The sequence below is a fragment of the Triticum dicoccoides genome, chromosome 3B, assembly GCF_002162155.2.
Source record: "Triticum dicoccoides isolate Atlit2015 ecotype Zavitan chromosome 3B, WEW_v2.0, whole genome shotgun sequence".
NCBI lineage: Eukaryota > Viridiplantae > Streptophyta > Magnoliopsida > Poales > Poaceae > Triticum > Triticum dicoccoides.
The window spans coordinates 164,490,606-164,499,416 of NC_041385.1; positions in this window are offsets into that span (position 1 = coordinate 164,490,606).

Below are 8,811 nucleotides of genomic sequence, written 5' to 3' on the forward strand. Positions count from 1 at the left end.
GTACTAACCGCAACTTGAAATTTTCCATGCTCATCAAAAGTGTGGGAAGAAAATATAGCATTTATTTTGTACTCCCATTCAATATATAAATCAGGCCTAAAACGACCAGTAAATGGTGGCATGGAAACATTAACCTCATGTGCATTCTGATGTTGTTGCTCCTTTTGTGATGGTTGTTGTATTTTCTTAGGTGATGGCAAATCTCCCACGATCGATGAAGCCCAAGAACTAACAACTTCGGAACCTGCCATAGTTAGTAGAAAACAAGAAACAAAATCCGAGAATAATGTTCCTATGAACTACTAGGATGTGGTGGTAAAACACTCACGGTATAGCAAATATCAATATCTTACAAGTTCTTACCATGCAGCAGGTGGTGACTGTTAGGAATAAGCAACTTGTATTCCCATGAGGCCATAGGCCGATATATATACATGTACAGGTGTGTAACATATGCAGGAAACCCCTTATACAACGGGATAAATACAAAGGGGTACATGACTTATATTATAACTCTAACACCCCCCTCAAACTCATGGTGGATGAACACCGAGTTTGGAGAGATAAAAGCCATGTTGTGCTCTAGTCTGGGCCTTCGTCAGGAAATCCGCCAACTGTAACTCAGAAGGCACATACTGAAGAGCAATAACCTGATCCTGCACACCAGTGCGCACATAGAAAGCATCAACACCAATATGCTTGGTGAGCTCATGCTTCACAGGATCGCGTGCAATGCTAATAGCACATGTACTGTCAGATAAGAGCAGAGTCGGTGTAGTGACAGAAACACCAAAATCCTGAAGTAACCACCGTAACCAAGTCACCTCTGCCATCAAAAGAGCCATTGCTCGCAACTCAGCCTCGGCACTCGAACGGGAAAATGCAATCTGTTTCTTCGTCTTCCAGGCAATGAGAGAACCACCAAGAAAAACGCAGTAAGCAGAAAGTGAACGGTGATATGAAGGATCACTAGCCCACGTAGCATCCGAATAGGCCTGAAGCTGTAAAGAACTGGAGCGAGGAAAGAATAGATGGTGAGAGATCGTGCCCCAAAGATATCGGAGAACACGAAGGAGATGACTATAGTGAACCGATGTGGGAGCAGAGACGAACTGACTCAGAATATGAATCGGATAAGAGATGTCCGGATGAGTGACGGCTAGATAGACAAGACTTCCAACAAGATGACGATAATGCGTCAGGTCAGGGAGAGGATCACCATCAGTAGCACGGAGGTGAACATTGAGCTCCATAGGAGTCTCAACAATGCGCTCGTCAGTAAGAGCAGCACGAGCAAGAAGATCCTGGATATACTTTTCCTGGGATATAAAAAAGCCATCAGAGGTAGAAGAGACTTCAATCCCAAGAAAGTAGCGAAGAGGTCCAAGATCAGACATAAGAAACTGCTCACTAAGTCGGGCCTTTACAAAGGCAATATACTCGGGGTCATTCCCAATGATGATCATGTCATCAACATAGAGAAGAAGAAGAGTCCGACCACGAGGAGAAAGGTGAATAAACAATGCTGGATCATGAGCACTTGCTGAAAAACCAGCGGCAGTGACCACAGAGGCAAAACTCTCAAACCAGGCGCGGGGGGCTTGCTTAAGGCCATAGAGAGAGCAACAAAGACAACATACCATGCCATCAGGAACAGGATGCCCAGGTGGTGGTTGCATGTACACCTCCTCACGCAGCTCACCATTAAGAAAGGCATTCTTAACATCAAGCTGAGATATAGACCAGTGGCGTGCAGAAGCAACGGCAAGAAGTGTACGAATAGTGGTCATATGGGCCATAGGAGCAAAAGTCTCGTCATAATCACGACCATTCTCCTGCTGAAAACCACGAGCCACAAGACGAGCTTTGTGACGCTCAAGGGAACCATCGGAGCGAGTCTTAACCTTGTAGACCCACTTACAAGTGATGGGACAGACTCCGGGAGGAAGAGAAACAAGATCCCAGGTACCAATGCGTTCAAGAGCAGCAATCTCCTCTGCCATCGCAAACTACCATTCAGGATGAACAACAGCCTGACGATAAGAAGTCGGCTCAAGAACAGCAGCACCAGCGGTGGGAAATCCAAAGCTATCAACAGGCGGACGAGGACGAGAACGCAAGCCATAAGTAGGCTGAGAGGAAGATGAGGACTCATCCACAGAGGCATCCACAGGTCATGAACGACGAGTGTAATGTTGAGGAAAAGATGGAACAATAAAAGGAGGAATCGCCAAGGTAGAATCGGGTGGCGGCGGCGAAGAAGTCACCGGAGATGAAAGTGTAGAATCTGGTGACATGCTAGGCGAGGAGATCGGGGAAGATGGTGGCTGCAAATCGACTAGAGGGGAGAAGCATAGGGAGTGGAACGAATAGGCACAGGCTCAACGGGGGTGATAGGTGAGTCAGGAAAAGTGAGGAAAGAGATATCCTGCACTGAAAAAGTCGAGGAAGATGGGCGTGAGTAGAAGGGACAAGACTCATCAAAAGTCACGTCTCGAGAGATATGCATCCGACGACCGATAGGATCCCAACAACGATAGCCCTTATGCTCATCACTGTAGCCTAAGAAGACACACTCAACAGACTGAGCGGTCAGTTTGGTGCGTTCGCGAGGGGCAAGAAGAACATAGCAAACACAACCAAACAAGCGAAGCATCGAATAATCGGGAGAACGATCAAAAAGATGCTCGAAAGGAAACCACCCTGTAGAGCAGCAGAAGGCTGTATATTGATAAGATGGGTGGAGGTGGAGACGGCCTTAGCCCAAAAATGAGGTGGGAGAGAGGCAGCAATCATCAATGCAAGAGCCGTCTCAAGAAGATGTCGATGCTTTCGCTCAGCCACACCATTCTGAGCATGAGCACCAGGACAAGAGAATTGAGAGAGAGTTCCTTGCTCGGCAAGAACACCACGCAACATCTTAGAGATATACTCACCAGTGGAGTCAGCACGAAAAACACGAATGGGGGAAGAGAACTGAGTATGAACCATGGCAGCAAAATGCTTATAAATAGACAACACCTTACTACGAGAAGTCATGAAATAAAGCCATGTGTAACGAGAGAAATCATCTATGAAAATAATATAGTATTTATGACCACCTTTTGAAGCAAAAGGAGCCGGACCCCATACATCAGAATGGACTAAATCGAAAGGACGCTTAGACACTGACTCACTATGTGAATATGGTAACTGAATCTACTTGCCAAGACGACAACCCTAACACTCTAAAGAGACATCTCCTAAGACAGACCCCAAAAGACCTCGACGAACTAAAGATGACAACCGAGAACCACACAGATGACCCAGCCGATGATGCCACTGCTTGAAGGAACCAGTAACAGAGGCGACTGAAGCGGAGGAACTGGCGATGGTGGTGACAGCGGAAGGAACATGAAGCCAGTCCAACTCCCAAAGACCCTGAGAATCACGGCGGCGAGGGCCAGCCCCAACCATAGTGTGCGTGCGACGGTCCTGGACAGAATAAGACTCAATGTCAAGAATGACGCGACAACCAGAATCAGTAAGTTGACCAGCAGAAAACAAATTCATGGTAAGTTTAGGAACATGAGCAACATCAGGAACAGAATAAGAAGGAGTGGTAAGATGGCATCTGCTAACAACAAAAAGTGAAGTACCATCAGTAGTGAAGACATGAACAGGAGAATCCAGCGATCGAAGAGAGGACAAAGTGGAAGAATGAGAAGACAAATGAAAAGAAGCTCCAGAGTCCAGAACCCATGGGGATGTACCTGACTGTGTAGAGGGCGGTTGCTCAGTGCGAGAAGCATCAGTCACAGAACTAGCAGTACCCGTCAAGGAAGAACCTAAAGCCGCGAGTAGACGCTTAAGTCTCAGAATATCCTGCTTAGTCAAAGCAATGGCTGAAGCTGTCGAGGTAGATGACGAAGTCCCTGAAGATGATGATCGCGCCTTGCGCAGGTGTTTCCTCTTTGTGTAGCATTGGGGCTCAATATGACCATCATTGTTGCAGTAGTCGCAATGTGGACGGGGGCGACCTGAGCCTCCAGAAGGAGTGGGCAAGAGCGGCGGAGCACTCGAGCGAGAAGGGGTTGGTTAGCAGGTGGCGTGGAAGAAGCTCGAGTAGCGAGCACAGAGGGAACCTCTAGCAAACCAGCACCACGTAAGCGAGTCTCCTCAGCACGAATCTCAAAAAGCTCCTCCATGAGAGAAATATGGCCACGAGCAAACAACTGAGCACATCGGGGCTCAAACTCCTTACGGAGCCGAGACAGGAACTCGTAGACATGATGGAACTCCAAATTGGCCTGGACTGCCTGGCAACAGGGGCAAGTACGACAACCAGCATTGCGGAGAGAATCAAGCTGGCGCCAGATAGCAGAACTCTGTGCATAGAAGTCATCAACAGTAGAGTCACCCTGCTGAAGAGCATGCTCCTGACGGACCACAGAAAGTTATAAGGCATCACCAGAGGGCTCATAGCGCTGACAAAGACAGGTCCACATCTGAAAGACAGTAGGAAGACCCAGAAACTCAGAAGCAAATTGAGGCAGAACACTAGCAGTGAGGACAGCTGCAGAACGAGCATCATCATCAAGCCACTGGGTGTAAACAGACAGAGCACCATGATACGTCTGAAGAGCCTCCTCATAAGCCAAAACCCTCTCATCATAAGCACGATCAGCAGCCTCATGAGCAAGCTTAGCCGCATCTTTGGCGGCCTGATTAGCATCTGTAGGAAGAACCAGTGGAGTTGGCGGAGTAGGCGCAACCGGAGGAACCGGACGTGGCGGACAGCAGACCTCGCCAGAAAGAACACCCCAGAGACGGATGCCATACATGTGAATGTGCATGAAGCCAGTGAACTCGGTGTAGTTAGTACCATCAAAGATCACCGGACAGCGAGGGACAGCAACGTAGCCTGATGAAGCGGACATTTTTTTGCGGCAGATCGATTCGGGTCGAAGACCCACAGAGGGCGGCGGGGCCCTGGGCCGGCGGGAGTCTGGGGCTGGCGTGCGGGAGTCTGGGGCCGCGAGATCGGGGGCCTGCGGGATCCAAAATCCGGGCCGGCGGGAGCAGTGCAGGAGGGCAGATCAGGGCGACCTGCTTTTGATCGGGGAGGCCTGCGAGATCGAGTCTGCGGGAGCTTTCGATCGAGGCGGCCTGCGAGATCGAGTCTGCGGGAGCTTTCAATCGGGGCGGCCTGCGAGATCGAGTCTTCTGCGGGAGCAGAAGCACAAGACAGGGCAGGGCCGATCCTATCGGGAGATAAAGGGCAGGCGGCTTCGATCCCAGCTCAAGCAGGAGTCGGGCAAGGAGCGATCAGGCGGGCAGCCTCGGTCGGGGATAGAGTTGAGCGGTCGTGGGGACCAGTAGCAGGAGCAGACGTGGGAAACCAGCGGCGGAGAGAGAAACAGCCGCGTCACCATGGGAGGATCAATCACACGAGTTGCGGCGTGTAAAAAAATTGACCTAGCTCTAATACCATGTTAGAAATAAGCAACTTGTATTCCCGTGAGGCCATAGGCCAATATATATACATGTACAGATGTGTAACATATGCAGGAAACCCCTTATACAACGGGATAAATCCAAAGGGGTACATGACTTATATTATAACTCTAATAGTGACAGGCAGCCAGCAGTGTCAAATTACTCTGAAGATTATGTAAAGCGATTGCCAGGGGAGCATACGTATATACGGTGTAGTAATATGTGGAGCTGGGTTGGCTATATATGGTAGCAAAAGATTTGCAATAATGAATTCAGAGATGCAATGTTGAATAAACGCTCAAAGACGGTGCTGTGTTGATCCTAGGCTAGACCGGACTAGAGATGCGAGCCTACAACACTAATGAGGTCACGGCGTAGCACAACTAGCATCAATGAAGAATAAGTAGCTCTAGACAGCACAATATAAGTGAAGATCACAACGGCAGTAAAGATAATGATGAAAAACAACTGCCAAGCAGGATATATAACAACTCTCTCTCCAACTTTCCCCTTGAAAAGTTTGCTACTAACTCAAGCTTTCCAATGAAAAAAGAATCACTCAATTCCGAAATTATATGAGGAGTCAAAGAATTCAAAAACTGGCCTGAAAAACGGGAACAAACTGTATGCGCGAACTTCAGAGGGCAAAAAGGCCTATTTAGAAGCTGATTTTGAGACGTCAAATATTGAACTAGCTTTTGCAACTATTCAGATGCGCCTAGTCGCTAGCTTTAATTTAGTACTTGTGGAGCCAAAACGGACTTCGTATGAGGAAGTTATGCCTGTTTTACTGAACAGTGCATAAAACAGATTCCAGTCCGAATTCAACTATGAGATTGAGTCTAGATAGATCCGAATTTTGTTTTTTTTTCTTCTCTTTTTTTTCCTCACACTTTTGTTTTTTTTTCTTACTCTCCTTTTTTTCTCTGTCTTTTTTTACTCTTTTCTCTCTTTTTTCTGTCTTTTTTTTCTCTCTGCCTTTTTTTTCTCCCTCTTTCCAAAACAAACTAGATAAGATGCAGATTGGATCAAGCGAAGATGTGAACGATCTCAACTATGATTATGACAATGAACGATAGGTAGCACGTGGTGGAAATTGATGGATGGGTGGTGGACAACAGAAGGGATAACGATGCAGCGGCGTTGTGACTAATGTGAACAGAACTCGAAACTCTAAATGGACTAGACACTAAGACCAGCAACTCGACACGAACGATGCAACCGATAATTCAATAATGCAAACAATGAAAATAAAATTGCAAAGGCTCAGACTGGCTTGGACAAAGGATGAATAGATCTAATTTTTTTGTGGCTTTTTCTTGGATAATAGGTAAGAAAATAAATCTAATCTAGGGAAAACTGGAAATTCTCACCGAGCAACCTGAAAACTGATACCACTTGATAGAGGCGGGGTGTCCCGATCTTTCGATGAGATGATAACTATCGATTTGGTGGACACGGCTTTAAGGATCCGACTACAAACATACACGATGTTGCGCCTTAGCAATCGCTAAACCAACTCTGACAGGTTATTGACCACGCCGGAGCACGATCAACCTGACCACAAAGGTCTATTCCTGCAAGCAATCGAAGAACAAGCAAGAATATAATAAAGCAATCTGAATATTGTGAATATATATGAAGTACTGATAAAGGTGGGGATCCGTAAGCGGTCTTGGTCTGGTGTTGGACACAAACGAAGTACACGAAGTTGCAATGGCTAACTTTTAACTAAACAAATCCCAAGGGAAAAGCTACTAGATGGATCTACTTATATAGGAGCAAGGGCTGGTGGCCAAGGAGGTGGGAGGACGTCCTAAAGAAGCCTAAAACTAACCCTAGGTCATACAAGGCCAATGGGCCCAAGTGGAGGTGATGTAACACCTTTGGACTTGTAGTTTGACTCGGATTCTGCTGCAGCATCAGATTGTTTCGTCCATAACTCAATGGTCCGGACGAATTTGAAGGTGAATCCAATTGGATTGGAAAGTGCACAAAATCTAGTTTCCAGCAAAAAAAATCACCCAATTCAGAGTCCGTATGAAAAAGTTATTGGCGTTTTGAGTCAGGTATGTCTGTGCAGTCCGAAACTGAATCCAGAACGTGAGAGACTTGGAGTCTATCTTCTCTTGGCCCAAAAGTGACGTGAGAGGACTTTTTGAACAGAACCTAAACTTCTCCTTTTCCCTTATCTTCATATGTGGATTGTACAAATGTCCCATACACCTGCAATTAGACAAAACACAAAAGTGTGTGAAGTATTTTTGTTCTCGATAACATAAATAGATTATTGAATAGTTTGCACTAGAAATCACCTAACAAATATGCATGTATGCAATATTTTTGGTCTTATCCAAGGTAGTCATGTTCTCATCACAAAAGATAGATGTACACTTATTCGCGGATGAAAAGGAGTAGGTGGGACTTCCTACTATGGTAGGGGTCGACATGAGTGATTGCTTTCAACATCTTATTGATAGAGTATGTCAGCCACTAAAGCGTTGGAAAAAAACTCTCTATGGAAATAAAGGAGATTTTGATTAAATCAGTTTCTCAAGCAATTCCATCGTATGTCATGTCAGTGTTAAAACTGTCAAAGGGAATTTGCAAGTTAGTTACTGCTACTGGTGAGCTGCAGTGGGATTTTTCCCAAAGAGGAAGGATGAAGCAATATAGTAGAGGATAATATTTCCCTCGGTGGAGAACCAAGTTTATCAAACCAATAAAAGAATCAGACAAATACCTGTCAACATTACCTACACACACAAGAGCAAGTACTTGCACCCCACGTGGGCAAGAGGGTTGTCAATCCCCTTGTACTCGTTAATTGTAAGGATTAAATCTGATAGTACTAGATAGATAAATTACAAAACAAAATGAAGGAAAAAAATTGCAACAAGGTATATTTGGTTTTTGTAATATGATTAAAGTAGACCCGAGGGGCATAGTTTTCACTAGAGGCTTATCTCTCGTAAAAATGGCATCCGATATGTAGACAAATTATTGTTGGACAATTGATAGAAAAGTGCATAGTTATGACGTTATTCATGACAATGATCATGTATATACGCATTACATCTGTGACAAGTAGACCGACTCCTGTCTGCATCTACTACTATTACTCCACAAATTGACCTATATCTAGCATGCATCTATGGTATTAAGTTCATGACAAATAGATTAACACTTTAAGCAAGATGACATAATGTAGACAAAATAAAATCAAGCAATATGATTAAACCCCATCGTTTTTGCTTAGTACCAACAATACAATACGTGGCTCACTACCCTTTCTGTCACTGGGTGAGGACACCGCAAGATTGAACCCACTAC